General features: G+C 46.3%; 2 long non-coding RNA genes across 3 annotated transcripts; one reads left to right on the forward strand and one right to left on the reverse strand.

Moving 5' to 3' along the window:
- Positions 1–2,774: 2,774 nt before the first annotated feature.
- Positions 2,775–3,960, reverse strand: LOC140699008 (uncharacterized). 2 transcript variants are annotated; one of them, XR_012077033.1, is made up of 2 exons: positions 3,651–3,960; positions 2,775–2,996 (listed from the first exon to the last, which is right to left on the reverse strand). It is a non-coding gene; the product is annotated as an uncharacterized lncRNA (long non-coding RNA). The 2 variants fall into 2 exon arrangements; XR_012077034.1 differs by lacking the exon at positions 3,651–3,960 and adding an exon at positions 3,413–3,576.
- Positions 3,961–4,093: 133 nt separating this feature from the next.
- On the forward strand, positions 4,094–7,594 carry LOC140699009 (uncharacterized). Its single transcript, XR_012077035.1, has 2 exons — positions 4,094–4,336; positions 7,411–7,594. It is a non-coding gene; the product is annotated as an uncharacterized lncRNA (long non-coding RNA).
- Positions 7,595–18,707: the final 11,113 nt, after the last annotated feature.

Raw genomic sequence — 18,707 nt, forward strand, 5'->3', positions numbered from 1 at the left:
CGCTGGGCTGAGATGCAGGGCTTCTGCTTCTCTCCTGTCCAGGGCCAGGCCCTGCCCCGGGGTGGATACCCACGAGCTGCCTGTGCTGAGCAGGACTGAGAAGAGAGCCTAGCCGGGGGGAAGGGGCAGGTCGGAGGAGGAGGGCGAGGTGGGGCCGCAGGCATCAGAGCGGTCAGAAGCGGCATCCACCAGGCGGGCTGATGGGTGCCCACTGCCCTGGTCCTTGCAGGGGAGACGGCGCTCACTCTTCCCACAGTCAGAGGCTTTGGGAAGGCGTCCCCGTCCTCGGCCGGCTAGGCTGCCACCTCCCTGGACAAGTTCTCTGTCTTCTAACAGTCAGGCCCAGCTGCTTCGTTCCCCTCCGTCAGGGGCTTGGGCTGTCTTCTGTTGGCCCGATTTCCATCCCTCCCTGCTCTCAATTCCTGCGGGGCCTCCTTGGCCATCAGCAGCGTGTTGACTGGGTTCAGGGTGGAGCAGCTCTGAACCAGCCTTGGGAAGGAGCGGCCCTGGCCTTCCCCTAAGACTTTCGCTTTTCCTCCCCACCCTCCCAGCGGTGGCTCTGGCTGTTTCTCCTTCCTGTCGAGTCCTGGCAGCCAGGGCCTCAATATTAGATGCTAGGAGGAACTTTCGGGCTTGTCCCATGGACCACGCCTGGGCACTGAGCCTGGGCACCAAGCTGGGTCTCCGTGGAGGCTTGTGAAGGAGGCTGTGTGGACAAAATGTGCTGAGCCGTGACTCTCACCACCGTTCCCACTGCCTACAAATGCTATCCCTGCTCCTGCGAGGCCTACATGTGACTTACAACTCAGTTCCAGTGTATTTCCTTTGGCAGGTCTTCCCTGCCCTCTGTCCCCTCCACCATCACACGCTCATCTCGTCGATGTTAGAAGATCCCTCGCCAGGGCCCACAGGTGTCAAAGCATCAACCTTCCTCTGCAGGGTACATGTCTGTTTGCCCACCTTCCTTCTCACCCCCCGCCCCCCTGCCTCCTAGACTGTGAGCCCCTTGCATTCTCCAGGTCTAAACAGTGCCTGGCACTCAGCAGGCTCTCAACACACATCAGGTGAATTAAGGACATATTCTGGTGCAGAATGTAACGCAAGCATCTCTCAAAGCTTCTCTCACACTCTTGAGGTACCTGAAGCTGAAGCAGTTGCTGAGAGGGAGAGAAATGATCATAGTCCATGTTTGCTGAGCACTTGATCCATGCCAGGCACTATTAAAGGCTCGCTGAACCCTCACAACCAGCCTGCAAGGTGTGTGCGCTCTCCATTTTGCTCATTAGGAAACAGAGGCACAGAAAGGTCAAGTAACTTGCTCAAGGTCCCACAGGCAGGCAGTGGTGGAGGAATTTCAACTGTGGTGATCGAGCTATTAACCCTTTACCACACTGGCTGCATCTTTAGTGCCAGCTCCCCACCCTCCCAGCCACACAAGAGGATCAGCTAGACAAAAAGGCAAGACACAGCCTGCCCAGCCGTTACCACTCAATCCTTGTCCAAATGCTCACGTGGGAGTAAGAGGTGCAGGGGGGGGCTGAGGGCCGGACAGGAGGGAGGGCTGGGGGAGACTTCCACAGAAAAGGTGCGTCCTCATCCGCCTGGCAGTATAACCGAGCAGGGCCCTCCCCCATGTCCTCTGCTGCAGCTCCTCTCTGAAGTACCCAGATAATAGTATCTCATGTATATTTCCTGAGTTCTTCAGATACTTAAAACCATCACCAAGGGACAGAAATTAACTACTTGATGATCAAGAGCACACGGCCCCCAGACCTTCTGGCACCTAGGGGTTGATAGTTTTGACCACCTTGTTCCCTCCACATCAGCCAATCAGAGAATTGTACACAAGCTGATCCCGTACCCTGAGACCTGCTCCCTTACCTGGCCTTTAAATATGCTTTGCTGAAACCCTGCGGGGAGTTCGGGGTTTTCTTGGGCATGAGCCACCCTGGTCCTCCTTGCTCGGCCCTGCAATAAACCCTTCTCTGCTTCAAACTTGGATGCTTCAGTATGGCCTCATGGTGTGACGGGGGTATGAACTTGCCTTCAGTAACAGGAGAATGCAGAGCAGCAGGTCCTGTGCTCAAGCCTGAGGAACTGACACTGTTCCTCTGTGATCCCTGCCAAGATGGGATCTTGGCATGGAGACACAAGCCAAGTGGCCAAGGTGCCAAGGCTTCCCCACCACCCGAGGAGAAAGGTGACTCCTGTTTGTCACTCCAGGGTGGGCTGGGAAGGTCTCAGTCAGACAGTGTCTGACCTGGGGAGCAGAGGGGGTTGTCTCCCCCTCCTCCAGCCAAGCTAGGAACAGAACCACCCTGGCAGGACTTGCTGTCACCCAGCAAGTTCTCCGTTCTCGTGCTGCTACACTCTCTGAAATGCCGCCATCAGTGAGAGATTGGGAAACTTATCCCTTCCTCTTCTTTCAAGATAAAAAGAGCTTATGTCATTTGAGAACTTGTCACAAAAAGCATTCGAGCTTCCTTATCTCAGTTGAATCTCCCAGGAGGGCTGGGCGGCCCGCAGGGCTCTATAATAGTTGTTGAAGCACCCAAGTGATGCAGCTGTTTGACTCCCACACAGGCTGTCTGAATCTCACTGCCGATGAAACCCGGACAACTCACCTAACCTCCCATTGCCTCAGCTCTTCTTGCCCATAAATGGGGTGATGAGAGGACCTCCTTGTAGAACTGGTAGGATTAAATAAGTGACCGATGTGACTGACATCACCCAGCGTTGTCTGGCACGTGGCAAGCGGTAATGGAAACAGGAGCTGTTATCATTATTCCATTTTATAGGTAAGGGAAACCGAGGCTCAGAGAGGTGGGGCACCTTTCCCCAGGTCACACAGCCAGTGATGGCAGAATGAAGATCCAATCTCTGTAACTTGATTTTCCGACTCTGAGCCTGATGATCCACAGTGGGGAGGGTCCCCCTCCTTCATCAACCTCCCAAAACAGTGATGCTCCCTGTCTTTGGGACAGGACCAAAGGTACCTGGTGGAGAGGATCAAAAAGATGATGAGAAGGGAGGGGAATGCTTGTTAACATTCTGCCATGGACCAGACTGTCCAAATCAGGGGTTGGCAAACCTTTTTCTGTTTAGGGCCAGATAGTAAATCCTCTAGTCTTTGTGGGCCATCTGGTCTCTGCTGCAACCTCTCAGCTCTGCTGCTACCGCCCAAAAGCAGCCACAGGAAATACATAAATATGACTGCATGGTTGTGTTCTCATAAAACTTTATTTACGGACACTGAAGTTTGAATTTCATAGAATGTTCATCTATGGCGAACTACTACTCTTCTTTTTATTCTATTTTTCCAGCAATTTGAAAATGTAAAAACTATTCTTGGCTCGAGGGCCACACAAAAACAAGCAGGACCCCAGGTACCCGAGGGTGGAAGTGTGCTAACCTCAGAGGTAGAGGTTTAGAGTGAATTAATCCTGCCAGCACCGCTGAGGTGCATGTTACACGAGAGGAAGGTGAAGCTCCGGGAGGTCCCATAACCGGGCCCAGAGATGGGCTAGTGGCGAGCAGAGCCGGGACTCAGCTCCTCCGCCCCGCGTGTTTGCTCCGTGCAGCCCTCGCACCTGGTTGTTTGGGTTCCCTCTGCATTTGTTACCACCTTATGAAGACATAGTGAGACCCACCCTTTATGAGACAAGAGAAGCTGTCCTAATGAAAGTGCCCCTTCAGTGTATGATGACACTTCCTGTGGTACCTGGGCCCTTTGGCGAGACGTGGATTAGCCGATATCCAGGAAGCAGGGGGCCCAGCCCCGGCACTGGGCGGGCGCCGCAGTTCTGACTTGGTATATGGCATGGGACAGTGTTCTGTCTAAACAAAACCACCTCTGGGCTCTGTGGCCCTGGGGACAAGACCTGCCATTCCCTGGGCTGTGCTCAGCGAGGAGATTGGGAGGTCCCCTTGGCAGGCAGCCCTTAAGGGCTAACCCAGAAAGGCAGCTTGGTCTTGGGGACATTGGCATCATAATGGGTACGTGACAGCAAAACGGGAATGAGATGCGCGTGTCTGAGAAACAAAACTGGGCCAGGCGCTTTCCTGGAGGGTGTGGCCGGCAGAGCTCCTAAGAGGGCCACCCGGCCTCTGTCTGGCTCTTGCCCACTCTCCACATGGCAGGCCTCGGGCACACACGCAGCTGAGCCAGCTGGGAGGCCGGGGACTGGCGCCTGGCCCTTCCTCCCTGGTGCGCGCTGGAGAACCCTGAGCCCAAGCTGCGGGCTCCAGACGGCAGCAACGCCTGTGGCTGCGGTCCTCAAGCCCAAGCTTGCAGAGGCTTCACCAGAGAGGACAACGCCCCCGCCTTGTGCAATGGGTGCGGCCTGTTCTGGGATCTTCCGCAAGCCCCGCCCAAGCCCCGCCCAAGCCCGACTGAGGGACGGTGACTGGGGACCGGGCACTTGCCTGTTTATTCTGCATCCTTTTAATATTGCTCTTTCAAGCACAAACACTCCCAAAGAAGAAATTTTAGAAAATATGGAAAAGGCAGACCAAGAGACAAGTCTGTAGCCCATCCTCTCGAAAGTGGGTTTGATTTCCCTTTCTTTCCAGTCTTTCTTCTGCTTGTGCACACGCGTGTGCACGTGTCCTTAGCCAGATGGGACTGTATGATGCTTTCTGCCTGGGGAATCTGTTTCTTCTTTATTTCACATTGTCAGGCGAGCACATTTCTATGTAAAACTACATTTTTCTTTGCCAATACTTTTGCCCACCATCTGTTCTCAGCAAGTTCTCGTTTAAAGGTGTGTGGAACTTGGATCAGGGTCACGGGTCCCACATGGATCCCAGGATCCAGCCCTTTTTACGTAAGAGTTCTGGGGTGGGCTCTGTGGTTTTGAGTAATGGAAAAGCCCCAGGCTCGCTGTGTGCAGCCAGCATTCCTGCCCCAGCCCTTCCCTGACTCATGGGGCCATCTTAGACTAGTCACCTCACCCCTCTAGGCCTCAGTTTCTTTGCCTATAAAACGGGATGGTTGGATTAAGGGCTTTGCCAGCTCTAATGTTCCATGACTAAGCACTTATAGACTCACGGGATTCCACAAGCCTCTGGGAGCGTTGGGTGCTGAGGGGAAGTTGCTTCTTCCTGGTGAGTAAGCCAGAGTCTGGGTCTAGGCTAGCCAGGCTGGGGGCGCTCAGTCTGGTAGAGCTAACGGCTCCTCCGGGGTAGCCAGTGCCCTGTGCTGTGGTTCCCAGGGCTCCCCAGGGCTGGGTTCTCTCCATCTTCTCACCCCCCACCCATGCGGAGAGGGAAGCAGCTGCTCCAGGGCCAGCACTGACCTCAGAGCTCCACCACGTTTCAGTCATGGTATTAATAGCCGGAACCAGCAGCCAACAGCTGCTGGTTACATTGTGAAATACAAACCACGTGATGGGGCAGGAAGCGCAGCTTCAGCCAGTGCTGGGGCCATACTGCAGAGCTGGCAGGATCTGGGAAGGGCCTGGCAGAAGGCTCCTTGGGTGGGCAGGCCTTCTCCACCTCCTCTCTCCTAGCCCCCACCCCCACCCCTCTTTCCTGCTTTGCTCCTGGAGCAGCAGCTGGCTTTTGTCGGTGGGTTTGAAGAGATCCTGCCGTGATACTTGGAGGCCAAGGCAGCTGCCGTGTGGAGGCTTCAAAGGGGCAGGAACATTGTGAAATAGAAGCCTAAGAATCCTTCTCCCTGAGGCATGGACTGTTGGCCTTCCACGTTCTCTTGTAGAAATAATAACAATCTTAGCAACATCGCTGCCATGTAATGAGCGTCTGCTGCGTGCCAGGCAATGAGCCAGATGTTCACTTGCTTCCTCTTATGATGGGGAGTCCTCGCTAGACAGCTGCCCAGAGTGAGGTCCCGCTACTATTGTCTCCCTTTTACAGATGAGGACGTTGAAGTTCAGAGACGAAGCCATTTGCCCAAGGCTCCCCAGCTAATGCAACTGGACTCAGGACTATCTGACCCCAGCTTGCTCTCTTTAGCATCCCGCCCTTCCACCTCCTTGAACTTCATGCCTCTGTTGGTCAGGATCCTCCTACTGTCATTTCAGCTTTTTCTTTGTATGCAGAGTTTCCCAGAGACTTCATAATTTTCTTGATTTCGGGCATCTATGTGCCAGGTCCTGGACTCACCGAGGGGTTACCCCAAATGTATGAGGCTTGGTCCCTAAGCTAGAAATTAGTTGACGATACCAGGAATGTAGATCCCGTGATCCTAGGATGCATTTGTCTTTTTCACAGCATCATGGAAAGAGCTGGTTTTTCAGAACTACGCCTGCTGCAATTTGAATCCCACCTCTGCCATTTACTAGCTGGGTTGCTCTGGGCAAGTCCCTTACCCTTTCTGTGCCCCAGCTTCCTCATCTATGAAACAGAGGTAATACCACCCATTTTATAGGTTGACTCTTAAGGATTAAAGAGACTATGTAGAGTACTGTCACATGATAGGCACTTAATAAATATTAGCTATTGTTTTAATGACTGAAAGAATAGGGTCCTGAGTCAGATAGCCTGGGTTTGACCCTAAATTACCTGCTTACCAGTTACATGACCTTGAATTGTTTACTTTTACCACTACGTTCCTCAGTTTCTTCCTCTACAAAATGGGGCTAATGATAGGATTATTGTAAGGAGTAAATGAATGCATACATATGTATCAGAACAACAGTAAGTATCTCAGTAAATATTAACTAAGTACCTTGGGAAATATTAACTGCTCAATATATGTGACTCTTTACTATTAATTATTCTTACTTTACTATTAGCATCATGTTGTTATTAATATTACTATTAGTCATGCCTCTGACTTATGATAACTTTATCTCAAATCCCTTTGAGTTTTCTTTCCCCATCTACTGTCTTCCTGTCAGTTCTGCCTGGAATGTTTCTTCCATCCAGACTCTCTTTTCCATTCCCACTGGTCTCATATCTCATCAGTCATTTATGGGAGCCTCTCCTGGAAGCCATTTTTGATGTGGGGAGAAGCAGATGTGGTGGCAGTAGGTACGTGGTTCTTCCACATCCACTCTCCTCTGCTTGGATATTTCTGATCACCACACCCAAGTAATTATGTGCTGAACTTGGTTCTCTCTGTTCTCCTGCTGGAAAAAAATCAATAGCTCCCCCATGCCTTTTATTTTACGTACAGATTCCTGAGGCTGAGACTTAAGACTTTCCACAGTCTGGTCCAAGCCTGCCAGGAGTCACTGTTGTTGACTTTCTACCTTGCATGTTGATTATGCAATTATTTTATACCATCCATACTAGTTCCCCTGTGATTGAGTGGCTCAGGATTGGATAGTCCTTCATATCAGTGGGATCTGAGGAGAGATTTGCTTGGGGCTTCTTGGAAAGAAAACTTTTTTTTTTTATTCTCTCCCTTTCAACATGAACAACCTATGCCCTGGATGTTGCCGGCAGCCATCTTGTGATCATGAGGCATCATGAGGATGACTGCCACGAGGGCAGTGTCAGCACAGAGCAGTGGAGAACCAGGAGAAGAACAGAGAAACAGCACGGATCCTTGGTCAAAATGCTTCTGGAGTTCCCCTGCTTTCACCTACAATGTATGAGATACATTAAAACATACTTTGGTGACTTGCAACTCAAAGAACCCTAACTGATACATCCACCTTTCCAGCTTTATCTCAAGCCATAGAGAAAACCTTACCTGTTCTAAGAGTTCCCACACATTCCCACTTTGGTGCCTTCACTTATTTTTGTCTTTACCTAGAATGTTCTCCCCTAGACTTGACTTGTTAAAATCTTTTGCATTCTTCAAAGTCCAGATCCAAAAGCACCAACTCATCCTCTCAATCAGAAGGACTCTCTTTCCTTTTGAGTCTCCAAGATGCTTTGTATCTGCCTGATAACAGTAGGATATTTAGCTTTAGAGAATGCTCATTTGCCTCCCTCACTGGATTGTATATTCCATGGAGGCTGCTACCCTTTCATCATCTTTGACTCCCTTGGTCTGGACCAGATACGCTTAGTACATATTTGTTGAATTAAGATGTGAAATTCAATACAAACAATTGCCAGATCTCAAAAGATATTAACAAAAATAATCATTGTTCTGTGGACTGAGAAGTGAGGAAAGGATTCTTAGGTCTTGAGATGTTTCCCCAGTGAATGGGTAGAATTCAGATAGGCAGGGCTGGGGATTTCTCCATGTAGAGGGCCAAGCAAGTGCAAGGGGTCTGTTTCTCAGTTCTTCTAGCCTCTGCAGTATGCTTCAGAGGTTCTCTGTAACTACTGGGAAGTCTCAGTAATTAAATTCTAGTAAAAGAGGGAGAAAGTTGGCTGCAAATGGCACCTAAGCTGGGCAGAGGCTGGACAGTCCTTGGACACTGCCTCTACTCCTGTTCTTGGGGTCCCACCTGGTCCTATTACACAATGGCCCTTCTTTTAGGTCCCACAGACCTTCTCCCTGATAATGCTCCTCTGACCCTTCTCCCTCCTCTGCCTTTCATTTTGATAGATACTGCCAAATCAACTTACACACACACACACACACACACACACAAGCCCATTCCAAGTCCCATCAACTGTCTATGGGGTGGGGGTGAGTGCCTAATTCACTTTGTACTACCTAGCACTTTATATTATCAAGCTTTAATTTTTGAAAAATTTTTATTGCAGTAAAAATGCATAACATCCATCTCACCATCTTAACCATTTCTAATGTACAGCTCGATGGCATTAAGTGCATTTGCATTGTTATCTGACCAGTCTCCAGATCTCTTCCACCTTGCAAAAAACTCTACCCACTAAACAAAAACAGCCCCTTTCCCCTCCCTCCATCCGCCGGCAGCCGCCATTCTACTTTCTGTTTCTATGAACTTGACTACTCCGGATGCCTCACATAAGTGGAATCATGCGATATTTTCTTTTTGTGACTGGCTTACTTCACTCAGCATAATGTCTTCAAAGTTCATTCATGTTGTAGCATATGACAGCCTTCCTTTCTTTTTAAGGCTGAATAATGTTTCATTGTATGTATATACCACATTTTTCTTTTCCATTCATCCAGTGGACACTTGGGTTGCTTCTACCTTTTAGCTGTTGTGAATGATGCTGCTACGAACATGGCTGTGCAAATGTTTCTTCAAGACCCTGCTTTCAGTTCTTTTGTCTATACATCCAGAAGTGGAATTGAGAGATCATATAGTAATTCTAGTTTGACTTTTTTGAGGAACCTCTATACTGTTTTCCATAATGGCTGCCATCATTTTGTTTCCTACCAACAGTGTACAAGGGTGCACTGTCTCCACATTCTGGCCAGCACTGGTCACAGTAGCCATCCTAATGGGTATAAGGTGACGTCTCACTGTGATTTTGATTTGCATCTCCCTAATGATTAGTGACATTGAGCATCTTTTCATATGTTTGCTGGTTTAATCTGCTTTGGCTTTGTATTTCCATTTTTTCACTCTATTAAAGGGCAAAGAGGAACTTTCACCCCGATGACGAGATGTTTCCACTTTCCGGTCTTACAAGGACTGCCCCAACTCTGCAAACAACTGCTCAGGTCTGCGATGAGTGGCACCTCAGCAGTGGTAGGAGAAGCTCATGTTTTGATCATCAAGTTCATCAGATGCAAGGTTTACACAGCACTTTGTAGTTTACGTGTTATCTCACTTGATCACAGCAGCTTCGCAAGATGCAGAAGGCAGATGAGGAAATTGAGGTTCCGAGATGAGAACAGAGAAATAGGTAGAAACTAGTTCTTTAAAATCATAACCACTGAGACCTAGTGATGCACAACAGACATGGCTGGCTGCCTACCCGACATCCGTTCTCTCTTTTTCTTTTTGTTAGGGCCCTAGTTTTGCTGGGGTATCCATCCTTGCTAGTCATAACTCCATGAGGAGGTCTAAAACAGTAACGGTGGTCCCGCCCTCTTGCTTAGAGATTGGTTTTGCAGTTGTCAGTATGGTGTGAGGGGGATTCTAGGAAAGATTTCTTCCTTTAAAAAAAAGGTGAAACAGGGACAGCATGGTCTCTTTTCTTTTTCTGGATGAGGTGGTCCCTGGACGGGGTGCCTGGAATTTCAGCATCTATCTTAGGAACACAAGTGGGACCAATTTTAGGATGAAGTCAAATTTTAGGATGACAGAGCAGAAAGAGCCTGGGTTCAGTATCACTGAGTCATTGATGAGACCACATTCAGGTTTTCCCTTGACGTCGCGTCAGATAATAAATATCCCAGATATAAACTGGGCCAGTTTGAACTGGGATTTTTGTTTTGCTTGTTTGTTTTTGGTTTTGTTGTTTGTTTGTTTTTGCTTCTGACATAATCCTATTCTATGATGGATGGACTTATATATACATGGACAGGAAAGAAAGCAGTGTGAAACCATGAATTAAGAGCCGTAAATGTGAGAGCTGCGTCCCCATGTTGGGGGTGTCAGCTTTAGGCCACACTGTCCGGAGCAGGGACTGCCTGGGGCTGACAAGGGGAGGGCCAGGGAATAAGGGAGGGGAGAGTGGGTTTAACCATGGCTGTGAGACAGACAACGCAAGATCCAGATGGTGAGACGGGAATTATGCCCAGCAGGTCAGCACAGGATCGAATACTGGATCCAGAAAGAGACCTGTTGTTCCCTTGCCTGATATTTTCATGTGGAGAATTTCAGCTGAAAATACTCCTGGCCTCTCTGATCATCCTTTGCTCCCTCTTTTATTGCAGGTGAGTTTGGAGAAAAACTGAACATTCTCCACTCGGCTCCTCCCTCTCTCCTCCTTCAGATCTGCCTGCCTGCAGCAAGGGACCATTCTGGGCTTCCAGCCACTCCGTGGCAAATGGGAGAAGCCTGGAAGTTCATTTCGGGAGGCAGTATTAGAAAGCTCTCTGTGGCCACATATTTAAACCATATTCTTTTCTTCAGCTTTTCCTAGCAATTAAGCCATTATCTCCACCTCCATCTATCGGACTCCTGAATGCATTTCTTCTTTGGTTCTGAATTCAGGAAGGAAAGTGAAAGTCATTATTCACTGGAATAATGAATCAAAATTATCAGGTACTTAATTTAAAGCAAAACCTCACATTACATCTACTAGTCTATTGCTTCTGTATAATTCTATTTCCTGCAGGATATGGAGGGGGGGGTTTTAATATACCTGATGTGATCTGGAGTATGGTTTCTGAAACAAAGAGGGCCAGGTTCCCACAAAGACCTTTAAAGAGCCTGAAAAGAGACCAGGTCAGGACTGAGATTTGATTAAAGACTCAGACTCTGGACAGACAGGAGATGCGTGCAGGGAGCAGGTGGCGAGGCTGAGAGATGTGCGTGAAATAAGAAGTTCTAAAATAGTTTGACCTGTAGAATGATTGCAAACCAAATTCTGTTTGCCTCTAAGAAAATATTTTGGGTTTCAGCCACATGGTGTTGAGTCAGCTGAATGTAAAGGAACAGAAAAAAAACAGTGTTCGTGTTAGCAGCAGTTGTAGCCAGGGGAGTACTAGTAACAGGTAAGATATATGGAATGCGCGGTATTTTATTTTATTCAAGTCCTCACCACAACCCTATGGATTAAGCATTATGTGTTAGCTTTGTTTTACATTTGAGGAAATTGAGGCTTAAAAAGATTAAGTGGTTTGTCCAAGGTCACACAGCTAGCAAGTGCCAAACTTATGTTTTTAACCTGGTCGTTGGAATGCCACTCAATACTAACCCTGTACTGCAATCAAGCAGTTCATGACCATTCGCATTCCTGATATATTTTCTGAGGAAATAATTCAACTTAAGCAAAAAGCTACATGCATAAAAAAATTTTCCTTAGAACATTTTATGTAATTGTGGCCAGAGGAAGCAACTTACGTGTACCTCAACAGGGAAATATGTTAATAAATTATGCTACATCCACTCAGTGGAATGTTAGCCACAATTTTAAAATAGTAAACTGTGGAACTTACAGTGAAAACTGAGCACTAGAGAATACAGTGCTCAGGGTGCAAAACAGAAAAGAAAATGTTTTGAACAGCGTGACAGCAAACAGGGTAGAAAAAAAGTCTGAGAGTGCATGTGATCAAAAACTGAACGGAAATATGCAAAAGCAAAAATAACTTTTAATGCCAAATGGGATCCGGGTGAATCTTTTTTCTTTTTACCAAAATTGTTTTCTGCATTGCAGAGACACTACCTCGTCAATAAAATCAGAACAGATCTGCACGGGGTGCCGTAGGTAGAATTACGTGTTTGTGCATCAGTTAGTGTGTGGGTGGGGAGAGGGTCCCTGGGCATATGTGGGACGGCTTAATGGGGTTCAGCCTCCATCTGACCCGTAGATATTAGCCTGACCTTGTGAGGGCTGCAGTCGGGTCATGTTCTCCCCTTTCCTGATCTCAAATCTTCTTTTTATTTCAATGTTTCAATAGAGTTTAATATAAAATTGATCAAAGAATTAAACTAGGTGACCTGAATTTACTCTTAGTATGCATTTATTTCATTTGTTTTTTTATGTTAGTTTCTGGTATACAGCATAGTGATTCAGTTATATATATATATATATATATATACATATATATATATGTATATATATATATGTATATATATATATATTCCTTTTCATATTCTTTTCCATTATAAGCTATTATAAGGTATTGAGTATAGTTTCTTGTGCTGTACAGTGGGACCCTGTCATCTATTTTATATGTAGTAGTATGTATCTGTAAATCCTAAACTCTCAATTTATCCCTCCACCCCCTCTTTCCCACCTTGTAACCATAAGCTTGTTCTCTATGTCTGTGAGTCTGTTTCTGTTTTGTAAATAAGTTCATTTGTGTTTTTTTTAGATTCCACATATAGGTGATATCATGTGGTATTTTTCTTTCTCCTTCTGACTTATTTCACTTAGCAAGACAATCTCCAAGTCCACCCATGTTGCTGCAAATGGCATTATTTCATTCTTTTTTATGGCTGAGTAGTATTCCATTATATAAATATACCACATCTTCTTTATCTAGTCATCTGTTGATGGACACTTAGGTTGTTTCCATGTCTCAGCTACTGTAAATAGTGCTGCTGTGAACACTGGGATGCATGTATCTTTTTGAATTAAGCTTCCCTCTGGATGTATGCCCAGGAGTGGAATTGCTAGATCTTATGATAAGTCTGCTTTTCATTTTTTAAGGCATCTCCATACTGTTTTCCATAATGGCTGCACAAAACTACCTTCCTACCAACAGTGTAGGAGGGTTCCCTTTTCTCCACAGCCTCTCCAGCATTTCAACAAAATATTAGCAAATCGAATACAGCAACACGTAAAAAAGATTATACACTACAATCAAGCTGGATTCATCCCAGAGACACAGGATGGCTCAACATGTGCTAACCAGGTCTCCATTTAACTTGAGGAAGACACTGAAATCCTGAGCGCAGCTTTCTCTAAGCATCTCACAGGGAAGGGAAACTTTGACCCTGACTCCAGACAGCTAGAATCCCGAAGCACCACGGAGCAGGGAAGTGTTCCACAACTTGCCCAAGGGGCTGGTGACATCACTGAGATGTGGGTGGGGAAGTGCATGGGGCAGGACAGGAGAGGAGGTGAAGACGTTTACACCAAAAACTTATCTAGAGGAAATGTGATGCAAATGAGTAAAGGGCAGGACCGAGGGAAACAAGTATTGAGGTATTGGATGGTAAGAGACTTTCTCAGATGGTTACGACAGAAAAAGGAACTCCAGTGAGCCAGTTTCCTCAGTCCACAGAGGCCCTCATTGCAGTGGAATGAACAAGTGCTTTGACAGGAGACCAGGTTCTGTCGCTGGCTCGGCTGCTGTGTGACTATGGGCAAGTCACTTAGTCTCTCTGATTTTCAGATTCTTTATCCTTAAGTGACAATAGCCAGTCCTACAACACAGAATTCAGTGAGACATCCTGAGGTTGCCCTTCTCCCAGTGCCTGCCTGATAACATAAATGGTTCTTTCTTTGTCCTCCATCTCTTTCCTGTGGAGATGGGGTTCTTTATAAGCACTGAAACTGGAAGGCATTTCCCATGCCCCCCATGCTCATTCCATGAGATAACTTCCTAGCATTCTGTCTTTCCCCCTGCTTGAAGAAGCCTGTCCCTACTTTCTGAGGGAACAGAGAAGTGTGAAACTGGAATATCCCGCGGGCTGCACCCCAGAGCCATCCTTCTGCTCTGAAGGTGAGTTTCCAGATTGCGTGTGATGAGAATGGAAACACATGAAAAACTTAAACCAGGCTGCCTGGGGCTGACACTCTGTGGGTGGGGAAAGAGAAGGGGACAAACCCCTGCTGACGAGGTGGCAGATGGGCAGACCAAGGAAGTGGGAGCAAGAGTGAAGTTTTAAGAAAATGCATAAGTGTGGCTGGTGGGAGGGGAAGCCAGCCAGCCAAGAGGTAGGAGTGAAGGGAAACTGGGGAGAGGTTGAATAATGAGGATGTGAGGTGGGCAGGGGAAAAGCGAGAGGGACAAGTCGGGAGAAAACAGAAGTTAAAAGAAGATGGAAAGAGTGGGGAGTGAGAAAGATGAAATGTATCTGAGAAATTGACAGACTGCCCGTCATTCGTCTGCATCCTGCAGACATCACCCACCTGGTCCCAGCCTAAGTGCATCATGATACAACGTGGATGTGAGCAGGAACCAGTCATTGGACAAGGGGCAGTTTCTCCACGAGATGAGACAGTGGAAATGCCATTGTTGGTTGATTTCTCGGTGGAGATCCATGACCCCTTGTCCTGGGGATCCCCCTCCTCCGCAAGCCTAGGCCAGAATGAGGAAAGTTTTCCATCCTTGAATAAGGTAAGCCCGGTCTTGACAGCACCAACCATCACTGGTGTGGCCCCGTTTGGACTGGGAAAGGGGCAGTGATTGCTTCTGAGAAGCCAGATTAGGTACAACTGGAACAAAAGCCAACTATAACTTAGGTACAGTCTGTCTTTCTGGGTTTTCCCTCTGGTTTTTCCTGAGTATTTAGAGTTCTCATGCCCTCACTCACATCCACCATCCCTGGGCCAGACTTGCTGGTGAGGAATGATCTTCTAAACTCTCTGACCCAGTGGCTAGTTTAGATGGCAGATGCTGGGGCATCTGCTGTCTGGCAGAAGAGGGGCTGACGGACCTTCTCTGAAGGATGTCACATGGTGATCCTGCCTCCTGCTTCCCAGGTGTGACAGCCTCCCCCACATTGCTTTCCAGAGGCCACCAGTCTGGACCACTCACTTTTAGAACTGGACCAGATTCCCCTCTGCCCCATTTCCCACAGACTGGGATGAGAATGGGCAGGATTTCCCTTCCAGGTCTACTGCAGGCAGAACAGGTCCACCCAGTTTGTGGTAGAGGCTGCCCTCAGGACCCGGGTGTTTCCCTAGAGATGATGTGGGTGCCACTCAGCGTATGTGTATGGGTGTGTGTGTGTGTGTGTGTGTGTGTGTGTGTACATGCTCGTGCACGCACCTGAAGATACCAGTGATGCTTACTGCATCTTAATATGTTTTTAAAATGTGATTGTTAGATTCAAAAGTAATGTACTTATAGTATAACTGAATCACTATGCTGTATACCAGAAAGTCATACAACATTGTAAATCAAAAAATAAAGATAAGATTAAAAAAATCAACAAGTTTTATATATATATATATAAAATGATTCATATGAAAGCTTCTGGTGGAGAAAATTTTAAATCACCCATAGGTGGTTCTGTTATTGTAAAGAGCTCTTATCTCTTACAGTCACTTATTAAAGTATTTATAGATAAACAGATATGATGTCTGGGATTTGTTCCAAAATAATCCAGGGGTAAAGAAGGAAGTAGGGGGTGCAGATAGATAAAATGGGCCATGAGTTGATATTGTTGAAGTTGGGTGATGGGTACGTGGGAATCCATAATACTTTTCTCACTTCCTGTTTATCTATATTTATGATTGAAATTTTCTATTATTTAAAAAAACCTTTTAAAACTTCTGGTCTTCTTTTTGTGCCATATATATCCTTCCATTAAATCTTCATTGCCTTATTTGGAAAAAAAATCAGCAGCATCTCACCCCAGTCCTTTTTCAGTACACAGATTTACACAAGGTGAAACTGGACTCTATTGGGATTTGTAACAGTGTGTTGAAAATAAGACCTTGTTTGGTCAATATGAATATTTCCACACTTTATTGTGGGGATTTCAAAGTTATGTTTATAAAAAAATTATGTTTATATACTAACTTTCTGAGAAATTTCTTTAAAGAAAGGGGGAAGAATCTGCGGTCAAATAATTTTGGGGAAAATTGCATACCTTGGCCCCCTCTTGGAAACGTACATTGTGTATTACATACTATGGAGAATCAAGACTGCGTGGGCAAATACACCGCTGACCTGCAGTTCCTGGCACAGACAAATATTCAACAAGTGGCCAAGGGGGTGAAAAGAAACAGACTCTGCAGTAAGGAAACCTGTTAACCCATAGTTAGTCCAGTGTTCACAAACGTATTTGTCAATGAACGCCTTTATTGATAAGCACCCTTACATTAACCTCTATTGAAATTAGTATTTTGGGAAATGGGCTCAACACATTTTACAAATAGCATTGAAACTAGCCTCACAAGGTCCCAGTGAGTTGGCAAAGAGAGGCACAGCTAAATAGACCAGTTCCCTGCTTGTGCACTGTGCCCAAGGTCCTAGATGGCTGATTTTGGAATCGAACCCCTGCTGCCACCCCCACTCTCTTTCTTTTTTGCTCCAAGCCAACCCTGGAACTACTTTTCTCTGTACTTTTTGGTTAATAAAACAATAATGGCTCTCCTTAAAAAATAATAACAGTAACTACAGTTTTTTGGACTCTGCTCTATTCCCAATCCTATGATAATCTACAGAGATATGTTGTTACCCGATATATTTTAATTTTCATGATAATTATATAAAGCATTAAATGAGGAACTTAAGCTCTGAGAGGATGAGTAAATCGCTGAAGGTTATACAGCAAATAAATAACGTTGTTCCACATCATGTGATAATCCATCCAAAATGCTAAATCTAAAGAGCCAGGTACGAGTAAAGAGCCCACTGCAAGATTGTGGAAAGGGATGGACCAGGGAAAGGGAAGGGTTTAATGAGCTTGCAGTGGGGAGAGTTGAGCTACAGGGTGACCTTCTAACAAAAATATCCATCAAGATCTCTCTCACGTACCCGTTCTCTATAGAGCCTTTCTGAACCTCACTGATACACCTCACTACTCTTCAAACTCCTTTTTTATTTACTCCTCCCCAACCAGTTCAGTATAGACTGCCCTGAAAGATTACTGGACTTTCTTTAAAGTTGACTTACGTGTCCATTTTTACTGCTTGCAGGGCCTTCTGTATTCACAGATTGGTTGAACAGCAGGTGCAGAAGCAGCAGATACAGAGGGCCAACTGTATCATTGTACTTCACCATTTTAGATAAGGGACGTGAGGATGGGCAGATTTTGGTATTTGTCGGGGGCTCCTGGAGCTAATCCCCCTTGGATACCAGAAGGACAACTGTACTTACATTAAGTTCTCCTCCATCTTTAGGCACATGGGAGAATTACCCTTCCCCAGCCCTCTTGCAGCTAGACGAGGTTGTGTGAGTAGTTTTGGCCAATGCATTGTGAGCACTAATGGCATGTATTATTTCTGAACCAAAGCATTTAATCGCTGGTCTGAGGTCCTCTACTGTTCTCTTTCCCTGATGTGGCAATTGTGTTAAAACGGAGTTTCCATAAAATTGAAACACACAGAATCACTAAGCTACTGCATGGAAGACAGCTGCCTTGAAGCACTGCCTGGACCCACAGCAGACTTAGCATGGCAAGAAGTCACTCGGGTGACTGTGTTAAGCTATTGAAATTTTGGTGATGCTTTTTCTGCAGCATAAGTCAGACTATCCTGACTAATACAATGTAATATTCTATCCTCATGAGAGATGGCACATACTGACCGTTAGCATTATCATGCAGACAGGATATATACTAACAACCCACCACTGAACTCTTCTTACCCATTGAGCTATAAGACCTCAGAATCTTTCTTATCACAGTGACCTAGGCTGTCACTAACTAATAGGAGCTGGGAAATGAAGGGAAATCCACCAAAATCATTCTACTGAATCAGCGTAAAATCCAGACTTCCTACCATAGCCTGCAGAGCCACACAAGAGCTAGCCCTTGGCCTCCTCTTCAATCTCATTTCCTAACCACTTATTTCTCGTTCATTCTGCTCCAGCCACACTGACCTTTCTGTTCCTCAAACACACCAAGAATATTCTCATCTCAAATCTTTACATTTGCTGTGCCCTCTTTTTTGAAAGCTTTTCTCTCATATTTTTGCAAGTTTGGCTCAAGTGTCACCTCTTCAAGCAGAACTTCCTGTTCACCGTATTAAACGCTAGTCTGTCTTTTTTTTTTTTTTTTTTTGCTGTTGCAGTCCTAGTACTGAGTGCTTCCTGATGCACAGAGGCGCTTACTAAATATTTCTGGAACTAATAAAGGCAACTCATCTGCCAACCTTCATAAGGACTATAATCTTTTTTGATGAGGGAGGGCAGGTCCAGTTCATTTTCGGCTTTTCCTCCGTGCTTTGTCCACGTAATGCCTCCGGTAGGAGTCCATTATGTTCCTGACAGATCGATGGTTAGAAGGCTTTTATTTCCCTTTGTACCATGGTGGCGTCATGTCTGTGCCATTTTCCCTTCCACCTCTCATGTGCTCTCTCAAGGTGTCTCTTCTTTTTTCTCTCCTCCCTTC

Source organism: Vicugna pacos, chromosome 10, assembly GCF_048564905.1.
Source record: "Vicugna pacos chromosome 10, VicPac4, whole genome shotgun sequence".
Taxonomy (NCBI): Eukaryota; Metazoa; Chordata; class Mammalia; order Artiodactyla; family Camelidae; genus Vicugna; species Vicugna pacos.